General features: G+C 34.0%; 1 long non-coding RNA gene across 1 annotated transcript in view; it reads left to right on the top strand.

Annotated features, from left to right (window-relative positions):
• The window catches only part of LOC134481128 (uncharacterized), a 73,778-nt gene extending 64,155 nt beyond the window's left edge, over nt 1-9,623 (top strand). The window contains exons 2-3 of the long non-coding RNA XR_010056350.1: nt 6,935-7,024; nt 9,468-9,623. This is a non-coding gene — a long non-coding RNA (uncharacterized LOC134481128). The remainder of the gene's footprint in view (nt 1-6,934; nt 7,025-9,467) is intronic.
• The last annotated feature ends 9,943 nt before the right edge of the window (nt 9,624-19,566 follow it).

Genomic DNA, 19,566 nt, shown 5'->3' with positions numbered 1-19,566 from the left:
GTGTACTCAGCCCATTGGACTTGTGTATTCCCACATTTGAACTTCAGAACTACCTTACCAATCGGTCTCTCACCCTTTCCACTTAACTTTTGGTTTTCAAATAAAATATAACATACTGAGATGAATGTTAGTTTCATTTACGATTAAAAGATTTTAGCACTAGAATTTCCTTTGATGTATGAATCTGTCTAAGATTAAGTGGGTGATAGTTATATATTATATGTAATGTAAGTCCATATATCATTATATATTATCAGTATATAACGTATTATATGTTATATTCATATATATTATATATTATATATACTGAATGCTCGATAACCAATGAACTCTCTTGCCTATAATTACATTGATTATTTACATGTTAATGTTCTAAAATTTAAATTTATCTTTGCATCTTTTTGATTTGGATTTTTGGTTCTCCTTTATGTTTTTTGGCAACTCTGATATAAATTTAGTAGAGGTATTTTATTCAAGCCTAAAGATTAGTGTATATCTAAATTACTTGTAAGGGGTAGATACAAATCGAACTCCTGGATATTTGCCTCAGAATTTCTTGTTATTTTCTTGGTTATTTATTTATTTGTTTTTTAAAATTCTGACTCAGTTGTGGAAGTCAGAGTAGAGGCAGGACGGCTGAGCTGAGAGATTTAGATGTGGTAATGATGTTTCACAAGTTTACCATTCCTACAGTCTGTTTTTTAACCAGTCGACAGTGTATGAAAATGTTTACTGTTTTAAATTAAAACAATATTATGAATGAATTTTTTTTCATTTCAGTGATTACTGGCTGAAGATAGTAAAACATATTTGTTGTTCTGTCTAACAAGTATTCCTCCATAATTAAACTCTGCATTAATTATAATAATTATAATTATAACTCTGTATTAATATTAAGTAGCCATTATAACTAACATTTGTGTGATCTGTAACCTTGATCGAATCTTACTTTCTTTTCACGGGGGTTTGCTGGAATGTTATACTTTTTTTTTTTTTTTACAGTTCAAATGACTTCTGAAGGAGCAAATAGCGCTTTAGTGACAAAATAGCCATAAGCTACTTCTCTAGTAGACTCATACTTGGAAAATACGAGTACTAAATTTTTCTTTATTACTTTATGTCTTTATCATATATAATTGATTCATATCAGTCATTACCTAGCATTACATCAATTTACTTCTTGACATAATTATGATAGAAAAGTATGAATAGAAAAATAAAGGTTTCTCACCAATATATATCCACTAGAAATAGGTGGCACGTACTGATAAGCTCTGGCTTTCTTTATCCTCATGAAAAATGCCTTAATATGTTTGCATCTATTCAACTCCAGCTACAATTAAATTTAGAATACCCCGTGCCCTAATGGAAAATTACACATACTGGTTAAAATTAAGCATTTCCATATTAGGACCAAATATAAAAGACAATTGTGTTTATACACTCAAAAATCCTCATAAAATAATTAGAAGAAATGAATGTAAGTATCATAATATATTAATATTTAAGCATGTAAAATATAAAATCTTGAAATAGAAGATAAATATACACAAAGATTCTCTGAATATCTTTCATATCCATAATATCAATATTTTGAATACCTCTAAATCTTTGCCAGATAATTACTTTGAAACTATTTATTCACTAACAAAAACAGTTAAAGTAAATATTAAAATTTGCCTCAAGTCAAAGTTTATTAAAAGAAGATAGAGACGGTGAATATCCCAAGAACGCATGATGGGAAGGAGTATGAATATTTTCAGTAATCAGATGCTCCCTTCTTAGAGCCTATGCTAAAGATTTGTCTTTGCTTACATTTTCAGAGGAACAGATCAAATAATGTGTAAATAGGTAAACAAACACATACCATTTACATTATATACTAAAAGATATATTTGTGTATTAGTAGATTTTGAATATAAGTTCCTGCCATGGTCCTGTATGTTATGGTCCTATATATTAAGGAACCTGCAAATTGAAAGACAGAATAGAACATGACTGTTTAGAGTTGGAATGCTGAAGACAGAGAGAGAGAGAGACAAAATTACCTAATGCTCTTTACTTCTCTTCATGGTAATTTGTTCAGTCTGTATCTTAATCCCTAGGTTTCTTACTATGTGGTGACAGAATGGGTTTTGTTGTTGTTATTCTTGTTTTATTTTGTTTGTTTTTGATTATTATTGTTTTTTTTTTGGATTCACGGAAAAGCACCAGGTTAAAGCAAGGATCCTAAACCAAAAACTATCATAGTCTCTAAAACCTAATGAGATTTTGTGCCTTTGCTATTCCTGCAGAGTTCAATGCTCCATTGTGATGGTTAATATTCTTAACTTGACAAGGCCTGAATTCATCTTGGAGACAAAATTTGTCTATCAGGAAATTTTTAGATTGCCTTAATTGAAGTGAGAAATTCCCTTCTAAATGTAGGTGGCATGTACACTGGTATCCTGAAAGAATTTGTTGAAAGTTAACCTCAATTCACTTCACTTACCTATTAATGAACATTCCATGTGGGAAGCTACCTCATGGTCCTGTAGAAATGCCTTTCCCACCATGAACTGTATCCCTTCTCCCACAGTGACTTAACAAACAAAATAACAAACAAAGAAACAAACAAATCCTCCCTCCCTCATGTTGCTCTATGTTAATCTTTCTGAATACAGCAAAGAGAAAAAGCACTACTAGGCACCTTTTCTCTTCTTCATTGAATAATTACATTCTTTTTCTTATATGACCATAAAATGTCTTTGTAAACTTTTCACAATGATATGTCAGTAAACTAACAACTTGAAAAAGGAACATTAAGATTAACATATGAGGGGTTGGGGATTTAGCTCAGTGGTAGAGCGCTTGCCTAGCAAGCGCAAGGCCCTGGGTTCGGTCCCCAGCTCCGAAGAAAAGAAAAAAGAAAAAAAAAGATTAACATATGAAATAAATTAAAGACAGAAGAAAGTGATTACTTTCCTCACATGGCTTACATGGAACTAACAGAGCACTTGACAGAAATTCCCAGTCCTACCAAGGCTGAAGAAGAAAAAGATATGCAGATAATTTAAAAGGTCATGAACCTCAGAAGTAATTTTGATCTTATGGCTTTCCAAACTTAGAGGCTTACTCCTTTTCATAGTTTCCCCTTCCTAATTCCCCTAATTTCCCCTTCTCTCTATTCCGATTTGCAATTTGGTATCCATGGTGCAGTATTTGATTTTATGGAACAGAAGGACTTGGGAACATCAAAACATATGGAACTCAGATTAGTAGGTATAGCATTTGACACAGCCAGTATGAACTGGAAAGAAATGCATTTTACTTTCAGCCTCAACAAAGACAACCAATCCACAGCTACTGATTTCCAGAATACTTAGGAATAAAGGACAGATTTTTCTAATAGGACAGATCACGGACCGGATGGCTTAGACGCAATCCCTTTCTTTACTTTTTATGGTTTAAGGTAGCCTACAACTGCTAGCAAAGAGCTTATTTGGACCGCTCTCTGATCTAAATGGAGGATAGTTAAATTTATGTAAGCTTCAAGAAATATGAACTGGGTCGATGCTTCCTAGCAGAGCCAACTCTTAAGTATAGCTAACCCTTGAGGCTTTTGCCTTTCTCAACTAAGTGTAGGTCAGTGAAGGCAAAGACCATAGCCCAACAAAGTGTTGCAAAGGTAGCTATGAAAATGCGCAGTCAGTCTGCTGAGTCCTATTCATACTCCAAGTATCATGTGTGCTCCCACACATAACACCTTAGGTAAACACAGCATGAATCTGCATCAGCAGCACAACATTAGGCCTATGTCATGTGACATGACCCGACCAGATTTTTCACTTCAATGTTTACTAACAGTAAGACTCCAAAGTAAACCATCACTTATCCTCTTGAGAAGTAAGTTGTATCTTTTCAACATAGTCAAACATTGTAATTGACTTAAAGGGACTTTCTTAAATAAAAAATAATAAAGAAAATAAAAAAAAAAACCCAAACCAACCAACCAACCAACCAACCAACCAATCAATTAGAAAAACAACTAGTGACTGATTTCTAAGATCTGTTTGTACTATAGCTCATTTGGCTGTAATTGTCAGAAATTGATAGTAACTCAAAAATTGATCCATGCTTTCTTCAGCTTGCCAAACAGTCCTAACATTTCTGCTACTGATATGATCCTTGTATTTTTAACTGTTGTTGTTGTCATTATTGTTGTTGTTGTTATTGTTGATACACCTTACAGACTTCTGTAAATTTACCCTTCTACTGTTTTTTCTTTATGTGAGATAAATTTGAGTAATGGGCAATAAAGAATTTGTTAGCATTTTCTTACATATATGAAGAATATATGAATAAATGAAATGATAGAGAAGGACAAATAAAGACATTATAAGCTGCACTATCATTTGCTTCATGTATTGCAAAATACAAAAAAGTAAATAAATAAATAAAGCAATCTGATGTAGCCTGCATCAATTTTTTTTCAAAACTGAGTTTTTACAAAAATTCTTATAAGTAGTTTATTTTATTTACCTAACAGAGTTGCAATCAGGTAGTTAAACTTTAAGTATATTCATTCATTCTCTAAAGAAAATTATCGCATAGAAAAAATATGATCTCAGTGCTTCCAATGAAGGCCAAATAGTCATAAAGACCTCCACTCAGCCTAACAGATGGCATAAGTGTAGAATTCTTAAAGGAAAAAAATGTACTTCCTCAGTATCACAACAACGACAACAACAAACAACAAAGCTTTTAAAAAGCTTCAATAATGAATTATTTACAAAGAGGAATAGTATATTGATAAATCAGCAGAAGTCTAAACAATACATAAAATGCTAGAAGGATTCCTAATTTAGAGATCTCCCTTTGGGCTACAGGAATGCCAGATAGGAAGCCTACAGCCAAATCATTTATAATACAAACATATCTTCTGCTTGGAAACCAGTGAGTAGTTGTTTGTTTGGTTTTTGCTTTGTTTTATTTTTAATTTTCTTCATTACTTTTTATTTAAGAAAGTTCCCTTAAATCAATTACAACATTATATTTCCTTAAAAATTATTTATTTGTTTTTTTACATAGTCTTAATATGTCTGATTTGTTATTTCCTTTGTTTTAGTTGTCCAAGTAATCCAAATCAAGTATATACAAGAATTGCTTCTCTTGGTGGCTTTAATGAGTTGACCTCCATATTCTCAAAGTACTCTCATGAGTACTTTGCTCTCAATTTTTGAAACTATCTAGGTAGGTTGAGAAAGTGTGGATGTGTTAAAGAAAGTATGTTATTTGGGCAGGCTTTGAAATGTCAACAACACATTCTTCTCCATGCTTTCAGTTTATGGTTGATGATGTGAGGACTTAGCTTTTAGTCCTGATGACAACGTTTAACTCCTGATAATAGATTCTAAAACTCTGAAATCACAAATCAAATTAAAAACTTTCTTCTATAAATTGCCTTAAGCATATTATTGTAAGAATTGAAAAGTTAACTAAAATGGAAATTGGTACTATTTTGTGTGCTATGGCTGGGTGAGACTAAACTGTGTCTTTTGCTTTGTTCCTTTCTGTTTTCTTTCTCTTTCATTCGTTTTGTTTGTTTGTTTGATTTTCTTTGTTTCTAAGAAATGTGTAAGTCATTAGGACTTAGGATTAGATAAATAGTTGAATACTGTAAGCAGGGCTTAATGGCACATTCTTATATTTAGGTAAAAGTGTTACTGCAGAAGGAATTCTATACACGGAGCCCAGCTCAAGTAGTTTCAGAGGGAAAAATAATATTAGTAACTCATCTAGAAACTATCCTTTGATATTTTGGCAAATATGTGGATGTTTTGTGTGTATGTCCTAAGAACTTGCATGAATCTAAATTAAAAAGCAATGAACTAAATTCTTTAAGAGGTGGGTTTCAAGATTTTCAATATTGATTCTTTCATGTACTTTTATGCAAAGTGTATAATAAAAAATAGTAGATGGGTCAGGAAGAAATATAAAATGTACACTTTAGAGAGGAAAATTACACTGGAAAGCTATGTGTTACCATCAAGGTTTATGCTGAAATAAGGGGTAAAATTTGATGTCGATTAGTATCTTTAATAAGCGTCCAGTAGCAGGTTAGAAAAGTAGGTCAGGTGCCACAAACAAGGTAACATACAGCTGTGGACTATGTGAGGGTATGCCAAAATTCCTTTAGCCAAGAAAAGCTAACTATGTAGAGTTGGACCAGTCCAAAGGAATAAAGCATCCTGCAGACAGAAAAACTGAAACTATTTAAGTCTTCTGACCTTAGAAATAAAATTACAGGGTGTGTAATTTTCTCTCCCAAATTCCAGTTTAGTTTAATTGAGACAATTAAAGGTAAAAGATTGTCCTACAGTCTCAGAAGAGACTGTGGAATTGGACTTAAAAATATTTAAGAATATGATAGATTATGGCCCAGTTTTAGTTGGAATAAATGTAATTTGAATAATGATATGGTCAGGAAAATATTGGGGCTAAGGGATGAAATGTAGCATCTTGGATGAGATGTTTCCTCATATTCACATACATCTGAATATCTAATCTTCAGCTTGTGGCACAGATTGTGACACACTGTAGGAGAAGTAGCCTTGTTGAAGGAAGTGTGTTACTGGTTCATTTACTGTTTGCTTTGTGATTCCCTTTTACAGTTCAATATGAGAGCTCTCAGCTTCTGTTCTTGTCTCCATGCCTTTACTGTATGATCATGAATCCTAAACCTCTAGGATCCTTATCTCAACTAAGCACTTCCTTTTAAAAGTTTTCATAGTGTTTTATATAGCAATAGAAAAATAATTAAGACAACCCTTTTAGGACAAGCATGGATATAACTTACTTGATTCTCATTTTCTCAGGACCCACTGATGAGATTAATCATGTTAATTTTATTAAAATATTGTATTTTAACATTAAAAAATTTATATCTTTAAAGATACATAGAAAATTCAAACTGAGGACCTAATGATGAAAGGAATCTTGGCAACTTGGGCAGAAAAGCCCCAAACTCTTCTCCACTCAACAGGTAAGTAGCAACTTGGATCATCTACGTTGAAATTACACTCTTCATCAACATGGATATTTACAAAATGTTGATTTATCATAATGATAATTCTTTCTAAATGACTTTTGGGATCTCAGTTTTCAGAAAGTAGTAATGACTGGAGACTCAAGGACTGGACAAAAGACATTAAGATAAAAAGAGAAAGAACTCAGTTGGAAGAAGAAAACTGGAAACTCTTTGCTACCTAGGCAAAATACAGCAAACAGTATGTCAGCAAAGGCTGATTTTACACAAAATCTTAGAATGCAGGTGCTATGTAAATAACCTTTAAAATTTGATAAGTCTCTTGGTCTATTATTTTGGAAAGTAAGCCTTTTCATCAGCTTGTTACCTGTGGTGGCAAACTTTATGTCAGCTTGATACAGTCTAAGGTCATCAAAGAGGTTGAAATTTATATTGACAAAAATGTTTCCATGAAACTGATATGTAAGTAAGCATGTAGTGCATTTTTAATTGGTTATGGACATAGGAAAGGACAGCTTATTTTAAATGAGTCCATATATGATCTGGTGGTACTGAGTTCTATAAAATTATAGGTTGAGCAAGCCAGGGAAGCAAGTGAGCACCCTTTCATGGCCTTTGCTCATTACTTCATGTTTTTTGTTCCTCTTTGAGTTCATACCCTGACTTCATTGATGAAAAGTCATGAAGAAGCATAAGTCAAAATAAAGTCTTTCTTCTCCAACTTGCTTTTGGTCATCGTGTTTTGTCACAGCAAATTTAATCCTAATACACTATCCAATCTAAGTTTAGACATGACACACTCTTATTAATATATCAACTCTATTTCTATTTCTCATCAAATATTGATGTGAATTAATTTTGTTCTGGAACAAAAGAATTTTAAAATCTCATCAGATGACAAAATGGCTTAGATACAACCCCTAAGGAATGCAATATCCCATTTAGTATGTTCTAAGATCATGAATAATATCATGGTGACTCATATTTGACTCAGAATAAGCTATTTGTAATTGCCTTTGAAGCAAGAGCTGTGTTGTATTTTTAACAAGATTTATCAAGAGCAATTTGTCCTTTTTGTTTATCGAGGTGGTGAATTTTCACTATTAGGAGTCAGCAAGTTTGAGATACAAGGCCAATATTAGTGTTATTTTGATCATACCTGAAAACCTAAGGGTCAATGCTATTGGTGGTGATAATTCCAGCTGGAAGATAGGAAATAATTGATTTCAGAGCTCTGCCAGACAACAGCAAATAGACAACTTTTCTGTCCTCAGTCTTTCTTCTCTTCTATTTTCACCAGGTGGAATTATGTCAATCCATTCTGAGGAAGATCACCTACTATCTGGAATTCAGTTATTCAAATACTGATATTATAAAAAATGTCCTTCAGAATACAACAAATCTATTTAATTTGCATAATGTTCACCCCAGATAAGATGATATATAAAAATTAACCTTTGTAGACCCTGAATGAGAAGACTTGAGCCAGTGCCTTTACACATTGCATGATATAATTTTTTAATATACTCCAAGTATAATCTCTCAGTTCTTTTCTTGAAATCAAGATTTGGATAGACAAGAAATTTTGTTCTAGTCATGTTTCTAATTACTTTTTTTAATGTTATTTAACAGTCACCATCTAGAGAAAAATGTAGGAATTTCTAAGGCTATGACATAGACAAAATTCAACACAGGCCATCATTATGAAACTACACTGAGTCAAATAACAGATTTTTACCACTTTCTTTTAAAGGTCACTTGTGTGCCCACAGAATGCAAGTTTAAAAGGTTAAGTTCCATGAAGCTTTAAATAGGGAACCAAAGTACTGTTTGCATTAGCTTTATTCATTGTCACTTCCATTCTTTCAGCTCTCTGAAGAAAATCTATTCATGAATTATATGCCAAGTTTTATTTAAAAAGAAAACCTAAGCAAAGTACTAGCAAAGTATTTGAGTATCCATTCACATCTATCTAAACTACAGTAGAATTGACAAAAGCAGGTTAGTTATCTTTAAAGATCCACGGATGATGCTCATGGTAATTTTAATGCTTTAAATTATGTTTCTTTTGTTTAATGGGGTTCCCAGTTACTACATATTGCTCTTGCAAAGCATTCAAATCAGGCTTCTGTTACCCATATTAGACAGCTCACAACTGCAAGTCCAGTTCTTACGATTCTGGTATTTGCTTGCTCTGGCCTTCAGTGTTGAAAAGCTATTGACTTCCTGTTTTGTGATTAGTTATATGTATATGTATATATATATTCCAATATTTTATGATATTTTGAAATTAATATAATAGAATTTTATCTTTTCTTATTAAATATTAGATGAATCTTCCAACACATGATACAACTTTAGACTTCAAAGTACTTTTACTTTTGCTTTGGATTTTAAATTATTCCATATTTAAAAAAGAAAACTTTAATTTTCATGACAGGTCTTAAGAGTTTCAGAAGTGCAGAAGCATTTAGTTTTGATGTTGACAACGTTGATTTGATCTCACTTTCAAAGATGCTACGTATGTTCATGGCTCTATCCCAATTAACTGTGAGTGCAAAAAAGTAATAAATGTGAAATATTTTTATAACCTAAAGTGGTACAGAAACTTTTATTAATAGAATGCTCGGCAGACATATTTATATTATGTTCACTGAAATGTGATAAAGCAATGGTCTCAAAGGATAAAGCATAATTGTTACGTTTATAAAAACAAGGAATAACAGCATAATAACGTCCAAATAAAAATGCAGCTCTAACTCAAGGGATATAAGGGTTAGTATGAAGGCAGTTGTGACTGGCCACAGACAAAGAAATCCAATTCAGGTTACTGCAGACTTCTTCCTTAAAAGTTGTACACATTCATGATTTCTGCCCCCAATGGTAAAAGAACAAAGAAAGTTACAAATGAAGACATTTTTAAAATAAAATGTTGAAAAGTGATAAACTATATTGCCCCAATCTTAGTCTGGAAAGCCATCATATAGTAAAGACAAACACATTTTATTCCTGACTATAGTAAAATCTTTTTCTCAAGGATTATTTTATGCCCCACCCATAACCTTAACTACAAACCATCCTACACTGCCTGCTCCAGAAAACAGAAATGTCTTTGTTTCAAAAGGTTGCTATGACCACCTTGCTATGGCTACCTTGCTTTGACTACATTTTTGCCATGTATCTGTTTAAAGAGATTGTAATGACCATCGGGATATGCTTAGATTCTATTTGTTTAAAAAAAGTTTTGTTGAACTGGTGGATCTCTGAATGACCACAGCCATCTTTGTCCCTGCTCTTACTTTTGCTCTGTGTCTTGTCTTATGTTTTGTATGTCTCGGTATTCCAACTCCAGGTACCCGAAAGACTATTAAACTGGACAGTCTTCTAGCTTGTGTTCTGCATATTGGATTCATTTTTGTTGTCTCCTCCTCCTTTGTGTTCTGTTTTCTGCATCTGTTGGTTGGATTTTGAAGTCACACACACACACACACACACACACACACACACAAACACACTCAAACTGACACACACACCTCACCCCCACCCCCACCCAACTCCAGCACACATACATTTGGGGGCCACCCTGGTGGCTTTGTGTATATTTGCTATGGTTATTTTGATAGCAAGGGTTATTTTTTTCTTTCTGTTTACTAGATTCTGTTTAGCATAGATTCAGAGGTTTCCTTTAACTGACTAAATTTTTGATCAATTTTAAAACTTAGCCTAAGATCTGTCTATACAACTATTATGTAAACTATTAAATACCAGGATTTGTTCATTTATTGGATTTAGTTAAAACTTTATAGAAACTGTAATAAAATTTGACTTAAAATTGTAACAAAGAGTAGTGATTGGGAATTTATACATAGGTAATCTCACTATGTAGACTGTAAAACTCAGCACACACAGTGGCACAACTAGCCAAAGCAAACACAAAGACCCATTTCCTCAAAGCCCACAGGGAGTCTCCACCTGTACTAGCCTTGTTTTTAACTCTTGTAATTCTACTTACCATTAACTCTTCTATTTGACTGAAATATGTCAACCCAAAACATGTTTGTTATGCTTAGGCCCTGAGAAAAGGCTCAAGGCAACAATGAAATCTCAGATGCCAGTTACTCAAGTCAGTTCCTCGACTATAAATGCCAGATCCTAAACAACAGAAACGAGGGTATGCCTATATTATACTGCAGTAAGGCAGCGAACTCAGCCGTCTGTCCCAGAACCTCTAAACTGTCGCTGTATCTAAGGTCTGTCCAGGTCAGGACAGGTTGACTTAATATGTGTCTATGTCCCTGTCTTTGCCAACTTCATCATGCTTTAGATACCTTGATAAACTGAGTCATACAAGAAGAAACCGTTCTACTCTTCAAAGGTACACTATGTAAGAACGAGATACAGAAGGTTGCCAATCTCTGTATGGACCATATTTATGATTTAATGTTTTATCTTGATACAAAAGAGTTTCGTAAAGGCTAAATTCAACAGGGATAAAAACTATAAAATTCTAATCACATGAAAGCTACTAACTTGCTATAAACTGTTAAAGGTAATTAAGACATGCATATTAATAGTCACCTTATAAATAACTAAATTCTTCACAAATGTAATCATTTACATAAACAAGCACTATTTAGTCTCCTGTATGTGTTTTTTCAAGGCAAAACCTAAATTCAATAACTAAAAACAAATAATTTTTTGTCTTTTAAAGTCAGATACACTTCTTTGTGGCCCATGCACTACATATATAAAAAGTATGCCTTACATTTCTGGGGTGATTAGGTGGTGTGAGGTGTTAAACTCACAGACAGATTTTCCTTGCATAAATGCCTCAGATTAAAGAATAAACAGGTTTCACTATATCTTTATTTAAGCTTTTATTATTTCTTTATTTAAAGAAACTAGTTTTGCCAAATTTGCTATTAGTAATCAATTACTTATGTATATATAATGGTAAATAATTGGATACAAATTTAAAGCTTGTATAAATTTTAAAGATTTAAAGTGATATAAATTATAAAAACCTGAGAATATAACAATTTAAATAAATTGTTAGCATCTAAAAATGAATTAAGGCATATAAATACAAGTCTATGTTATCACTGTTACACTAAATTTTCAAAAGTTTAATATTTTAACAGTAATAAATAAAGTTCTGAATAACTGCTCAATCACTGACTACTGATGTCAGTCATAAGCTCAAGATTTTACATTTCTTCTTGTTGTCATCAAAATATAGCTTAAAACTATTTCTTCTCATCACACTCAGAACATCTCTGTCCAATGTATGTATCCAGCCCTCTAGACAGAAAATAGAATGGTAAACTTCCCTGCCTGTTATGCATTCCTGAGGGGGAGTTCCAAATACAAGTTTTGTTTTGTGTAGGGCTTGTGATCTCGCGCTAATTGTGTTACCATTAAATACCCTGCACATAGGACTAAAGGAAGCATATCCCCGATTGGGTCTGTGTACTCCATAAAGTTACTGGCAGCAAATGCATGACTAGAGAGATAGAAGTGGGGCTTTTAGGATTCCTAGGAAGGGACAAGGAAGGAGAGAGCAGGGATTCTGCCATGGTGAAGGCATAGGAGACTAGGACCACATTGGAAAGGTGCAGGAGCGGGAAACAGCAGACATACAGGTACAGAGGCAAAGCGGCCTCCAGAGAGCTGCCCAGCAGAGTTCAGGGCAGCAACGATAAAATACGGATTTAGTAAGTATTAACTCAGGAATATTAGAGGCCAGTGTATGTTAGCCACGTAGAGTTAGGAAGCAACCCAGCCACTGAGCTGTTTAAGATATTTAAAATATAAGGCTGTGTATATGTGTCATTCTTTCGGGAATCCAGAACACTGGGGCCGTAGTAAGCAGAAAGTATGCACCCCACAGGGTGTTTAGATCGAGCAGATTAACAAACTACTACTTCAGTTTTGTTTTGTCTTTTTTGTTTGTTTTTTAATGTTCTTTAACTTCTGTCCCTAGTCGATACCTGTCTCGGCACAGTAGATACCATCAGATGCCAGTCTATAAATTGCTCAAGAGGTGATTTACACCACACCAACCCTAGGTAGTCTTACAAAATAGCAAAGTCCTGATCTTGCTGAAAACTGCAGTAATCTGCATCAGCTGATGAGATTGCCCCCTATCTCTTCAGCCGGCTCAGCAAACCAAAGGCTTCTCATGAAGACTTCATTGTCCCAATTACCTACCATCCCTTGACTAACATTTCAGCTTTCCTGGGCCCTGAGCTTTCTGTTGTGGGCTTTCTAGGAGCATTTTTAGGTTTTGGATTGGTAGAATAAGCAGTTTGTTAATAATGTATTTTAGATGTTTTTGGCAGTAACATCATGATATTATATCAAGAACAGAGGTGAGGAATTGCTAGCTTTCAAATGGATGAAAATAGCCCCAACCATTGCCTCTTCTCATCCACTTTTTAACTCTTTATGATCATAATGTTGAGTCATTTGAATTTGTGGAATTTTTTTATTGTGGTTTTACTAATATTTTCTTTCTAACCCCTGCAATCCTCAGTTTATACAAGCATGATATGCACCCAAGTGACTTTAGGTGACTCAAAATGAATGTTTATATTTCTTATTCTATGCCAAACATGGGTAGGGGATTTCAAATATCAATAACCGGGTCCTTATACAAACTCTAGGGAGGCATTTATAGACGTTATAGGACTTAAAACAGCAATCATTGTCAAACATGTTCCTTAATGAAGTCAAATGAAAAATCTCATTTATATTTAATTAATGAAATAGGTGAACATTTAAATTTCTTTGCATCTCATCCTTAAATAAGATTAACGTATAGGCACTGTTTGCTGAAACGTTATGGTAACTGAGAAAAGTGTGCTAAGTCATCAAGTTCATCAAGCAAATGGGGATGACTTTAGGAATCTTTTAAAAACAGACAGAGAAGAATGTAAAAAATAATTTTATTAGGTTTTGAATGAAAATCAAGGCAGACAAGTCATTAGAGAGGAGGGATAGAGAAAGAATCAAGACTTTTGCCACTGTAGTCAGTAATTAAGAAAATCTCTCTCTCTCTCTCTCTCTCTCTCTCTCTCTCTGTGTGTGTGTGTGTGTGTGTGTGTGTGTGTGTGTGTGTGTGTGTGTCAGAGAATGTATAATAAAGTCCTACATGCCATGTATTCCCAGTCTTTAGCTAGGATCCAAATGAGAAATTAAATAAAAGTTATGCCTTTCTGAGTTATCCCTTAGAGAAAAATAAGCCAAGTTATTAGCTTCAATAATTACTTTCTAATACTTAGAAAATAAAGCAAATTCAGAAAGCCACATGGTCAACAAACAGAGGCCATCAGACTTAGGAGTGCTGATTGATACAGCTCTTCAATAAGCTGTTCCAAGGGAAGGTTTTGGGTCTGGTGAAAGGTTCTGTCTCCATCCGAAAGACAGTAAGAGAGCTTAAATTCCATACTTTAAATTTTTTCTTTTATTTCTTCTTTTAGAAATTCATGCAATATTTATCATGTATTCTTATTACATATATATATCCCATCTCTTTACAAATCCATCTAGAAGCTCTTGCCCATTCCCTTCCTCGATGCCTGTCTGTGTTTCTTTCTTTCTTTCTCTTTCTCTTTCTCTTTCTCTTTCTCTTTCTCCTTCTTTTCTTTTCTTTTCTTTTCTTTTCTTTTCTTTTCTTTCTCTTTCTTTCTTTCTTCCTTCCTTCTTTCTTTCTCTTTGTTTCTTCCTTCCTTCTTTCTTTTGTAAAAATATCACGCTGCATCTAGTTATAGATTCCCACACATACATGGCTGTGGAGCCATCCAGTGGAGCATAGACAAATGAGTAAGGGATCATGCCAATAAGGAAACCAGACTCCCTCTTCTGCAGCAGTCATATCTTTTAGTTGTTCATGACTAGGGGTGGCGGTAGGTACCTCTTACCCTTCCAAATGCATTTTAAATGGTGACAAGCTTGACATGCAGGCCTTCTTCAGACAACTACAGTTGCTATGAATTTATGAGTACAAAAACCCAGCTATGACCAAAGTATGTGGTTCAACTCCAGTCTTCTCAAACAATGACTCTTACATTCATGCTGTCCTCATTTCCTGGATGATCTTTGACCCTGAGGTAGGGAGGACCGCGATTATTTTGAACACAAGATTGAGTTAGAATTTAAGAGCTCCTGTTTCTTGATAGAGGACCCAGGTTTCATTGCCAGCACAACCAAGGTGCCTCATAACTCTATAAAACATCAGTCAGTCAAAGGGTTCATCACTGTCTTCTGATCTCCAAATATCCCAGGTAAATGAATGGTACACGTAAATACATAAAGGCAAACCATGTATACATAAAATAATGAAATATTTTTAATGTAACAAATTTAAATATATGGAATGAATTTGAGATCAGAATAATTTTGCATGCCTTCTAACAAACTTCAAAACATAAAATAGGATTCAGAGAGCTTTTAGAAGATACTTTAGTCATGGTAATCCTTCAACTAAGATACAAGAGTGACATGTCTACTTTCTAAAACTTAGTTGGGGTTCACAGCACTTTTTATTCATTGGAAAAGATTTATGGTTTCCAAAGCTTATCTGATGTTCCTTACTCCTGAGACAGCTTCACATGAGTCAGTCATGTGACTTACTTGTTCTTGTTTTTAAATTGTGAACTTGTTTGAATTTTAAAATTGCCACAGAATCTAACTTGGAAAGTAATTCTTAGTTTAAGGTTTATTACTAGAGAGTTACTATTTTGTAATCATCCAGTGTGTATAACTTAAAGAAAATGTTAGTTTTGAAATGAGATTAAAACAAACTCAAGCAAAGTTTTCTATTTTGGACAGCCACTTTACAAATCCAACAGGTGGTGTCTTATGTCCTTTCCTTTCTTTTTTGAATTTTATTTTTTCTTGGATATTTTAAGTATTGACATTTCAAAAGTTATCCTCTCTCGGCCTTCCATACTCCCTCTCCTCTGCCCCTTCTTCTTCAAGGATGCTCCCATTTTCTTATACCATTTATCTTTTCATTAAATCTCAAAGGAAATAAACAACCATGGACATGATGAAAATCTTTGTTTTGTAACAAAATCTGGTTTTATAACATCAAAGAGGTCTAATTAACACTGTCAGTTAAATGAAAATGATTTTAAAATATTATAGCCACTGCAATGCACTAAAAGAAATAAAGCCCTGAACCATCTTATAAAAATGAAAATATAGAGCAAATCCATGTAATAATAATAATAATAATAATAATAATAATCCTGAAACAGATTCAGATCAAAATTAGATTCTTTTAAAATAAACCCATTCAAATTCATTAATGCCTTAAGGAGTCCTGGATATATAAATTCAAAATATGTTTGCTTTTTGCAGAATTTCATTGTTTGGTTGAGAAACAGGATAACTGAGCACTATCTTCAAATTCTCTCACATTCATTTCAAGTGACAAACACAAAGGAAAGCAGGGCAAATGCTCACACTGGAATTTATAGAACCTCTTACCGTACTCTTTTCCACATTGTTCCCATAGTAGAAAAGGTCTTTACTTCTCTTTTACCATGGTCTTTGATTCCATAGTTCATGCTGTGAGTCAAAAACAAAAACCTCTTTCATATCACTAAGAGTAGCACCCATTGTTTTCATGTCTATTTTTGTTTCTTCGTGGTTAGAATCTGAAGTGAGTAAGAACTCTGGGCAATTAAAAAGACAGGCATAGATGCCCATATGATTGTGAAATATACTAAGAAATTAACATGCAACAATGAAAGTAAACACCAAAGGATATTTCAACTTCACAGACAAGAGTAGAAGAGTAGTAGAAGAGTAGAAATAGGATATTGTTATGTTCAGATTATAAAAACACATATGACACCTTTAAAAAGGGAATTGATTTTTTAAAAACCTAAACTATACTAGAGTTTAAGTTTAAGTTTAAGTTCAAGGCTTAGCACACTTTGATTTTTTATGAAGACTCTTTGTGTTCCAGATGGTCCCTTTGTCCTCATTTGACCTCCCAATGTACCAGGTATTCAGAAAATGACAGTGAGCTTTCTTGTGTCTCAGTCCATGGATTTTATGGTTTGGATGTGTAGATTCATTCAATCAATGGAAGCTTTACAGTAGATAGAAAAAATATTACATGTGTGCTGAACTTGGAAACAGTTTTAGTACTAAAATTTGAACAATACTATACAATGATGCCCAATGAATATATATATTTTGTAAGATATTTTATGTAATATAGATTTGATTTAATGTATAGAGGTCATATGATTATATGGGTAAGTTATGTGGAAAGAAATTCTTTTTTATATAAGAGAAATGAAAATTTGCTGAATGGTATCTAAGGCCATCTGAAGACACAACTTCCCAGGAAACCAGTAAAACAATTACATACAAGGTTGCTGATGGAGATTGCAAAAATTTGTGATTTGAATATCAGAATAAGTTGATGAATGATTTCTGAAATAAAAGTCAATACTTATATATCGGCTTTAATTTTTCAAAACCTATTTTAATATGAGTTCTCAAACACTTTAAGCTGCCGTTCGTTTCCACAGTCTAAAGGTAGAGGAGAAATATTGTAAATAAGACAGGTGATGTGAACCTGTTTAGAAATCATTCATTCGGTCAATAACAATCTCCATTTCTCAAGAAACCAGCAGTCCAGTTCAGTAATATCAGGATACCAAACATAAATCAGCAGTAGTGACAAGATCCAGCAGAAACAACCAGGCCTCTGCCATCAGTGGGGATGTACCAGAACCAGCAAAATACCAGAAGTTCTCTGCTGTGCATCTCTCAATGAAGGGAAGATCAGATCAGCAAAGACTGGAGACTAATGAAGCATTGCAAGACTAACTATGCAAGCCCATGTCCACTGTTCACTGAATCCTATTTTTGCTCTCTCCAAACATCATGTGTCCTCCTTTGGGTCTTGACTCATCAAGACATCATATGAGTATGTATCACATGACACAAACGGAAACTTCCACTTCATTTATGTCTTTCTTTTTGTGAATTTACAACCACTGTCCTTTTTATAAAGATGTATTTTGCAACAATAATTTTTGTTGATTACTGGTTTAAGAACAAATAAGAATAGGGAATCAGTGACAAAATGTAGGAGAAAGACACTAAATGCCTTGAGTACTAGATGTTTTCCAAGAGAAAAATTATGGCTGCTGAGAAAGAAAGAGTCTGTTTTTTTCAGGAGTGCAATCGTTGAGAAATTAAACATGTTCTGGTAGGCATTCCTACACTAATGCATATAAAGACTGTAGACAATGGACTCAATGAATTTAACAAAACCAAGAACACATGGAGTTGTGTGGGGTGTATAATGCATAGGTAAGGTAAAAATTGGATATGTATACTTGATCAAAATATACAGGATATATTTTGAAGTTCTTAAATAAGCACTATTGAAGGAATATTAAGAGGTCTACAAAGAGGGCAATGAACACAACTGTGCCTTTAATTTACAATGCTTCTATGAAAATATTAGGAATATTTTCTAAAAGAAATACAAATACAAATAAAAAGAAAGAGATGAACTTTCCATAAACATGGTACACTCTATAGCATATTATAGAATATGACCACTCTCTGATTCACTTTTCTATTGCTATGAAGAGATAACATGATCAAGGTATTTTAAGAAAGAAAGTATTTAATTCGGAATTGTGACCCATTATGGTGAACATAGCATTTGGCACGGGTTGATGGGAGTCCAGAAAGAGCTAATAGCTTATATATGATGTACAAGCTTGGGAAAAAGAAATAGTCAAATAAGAACAAGTGGGCTTTTGTTGTTCTTGCTGTTGTTGTTGTTGTTTTAATTTATTATTATTTATTGGGTAGTTTATATATTTACATTTCAAATCTTATCCTCTTTCCCCTTTCTCCCCTCTCCCATTTCCCATCCTCCTGCTTCTATGAGGATGCTCCCCATCCCATCTACCCACTCCCACCTCAACTTGCTGGCTTCCCCCTACACTGGGGAAACAAGCATTCACAGGACCAAGGGCTTCTTCTCCTATTTTTGCCAGATAAGACCATCCTCTGCCACATATGCAGCTAGAGCCATAGGTCCCTCCTCTGTACTCTTTGGTTGGTGGTTTAGTCCCTGGCAGCTCTGTGAGGGGGGTAGGTTATTTGGTTGGTTGATATTGTTGTTCTTTATGGTGTTGTAAACTCCTTAGGGTCCTTCAGTCATTCTCCTAACTCCTCCATTGGGGTCCTCATGCTCAGTGCAATGGTTGGCTGCAAGTATCTTAATCTATATCAGTAAAGCTCTGGCAGAGCCTCTCAGGAAACATTCATATCAGACTCCTATCAGCAAGTACTTCTTGGCATCCACTATAGTGTCTGGGTTTGGTGTTTGTATGTGGGATGGATCTCCAGGTGGGGCAGTCTCTGGGTGGCCTTTCCTTCTGTCTCTGTTCCATTCTTTGTCCCTGCATTTCTTCCAGTGAGTATTTTGTTCTGCTTCTAAAAAGGACTGATGTATCCACAATTTGCTCTTCCTTCTTGAGTTTCATATG

This window comes from Rattus norvegicus, chromosome 11, assembly GCF_036323735.1.
Source record: "Rattus norvegicus strain BN/NHsdMcwi chromosome 11, GRCr8, whole genome shotgun sequence".
In the NCBI taxonomy this organism is placed as follows: Eukaryota; Metazoa; Chordata; class Mammalia; order Rodentia; family Muridae; genus Rattus; species Rattus norvegicus.
Note: the sequence above shows the minus strand (reverse complement) of the source record. Positions and strands in the feature narration are given on the sequence as shown.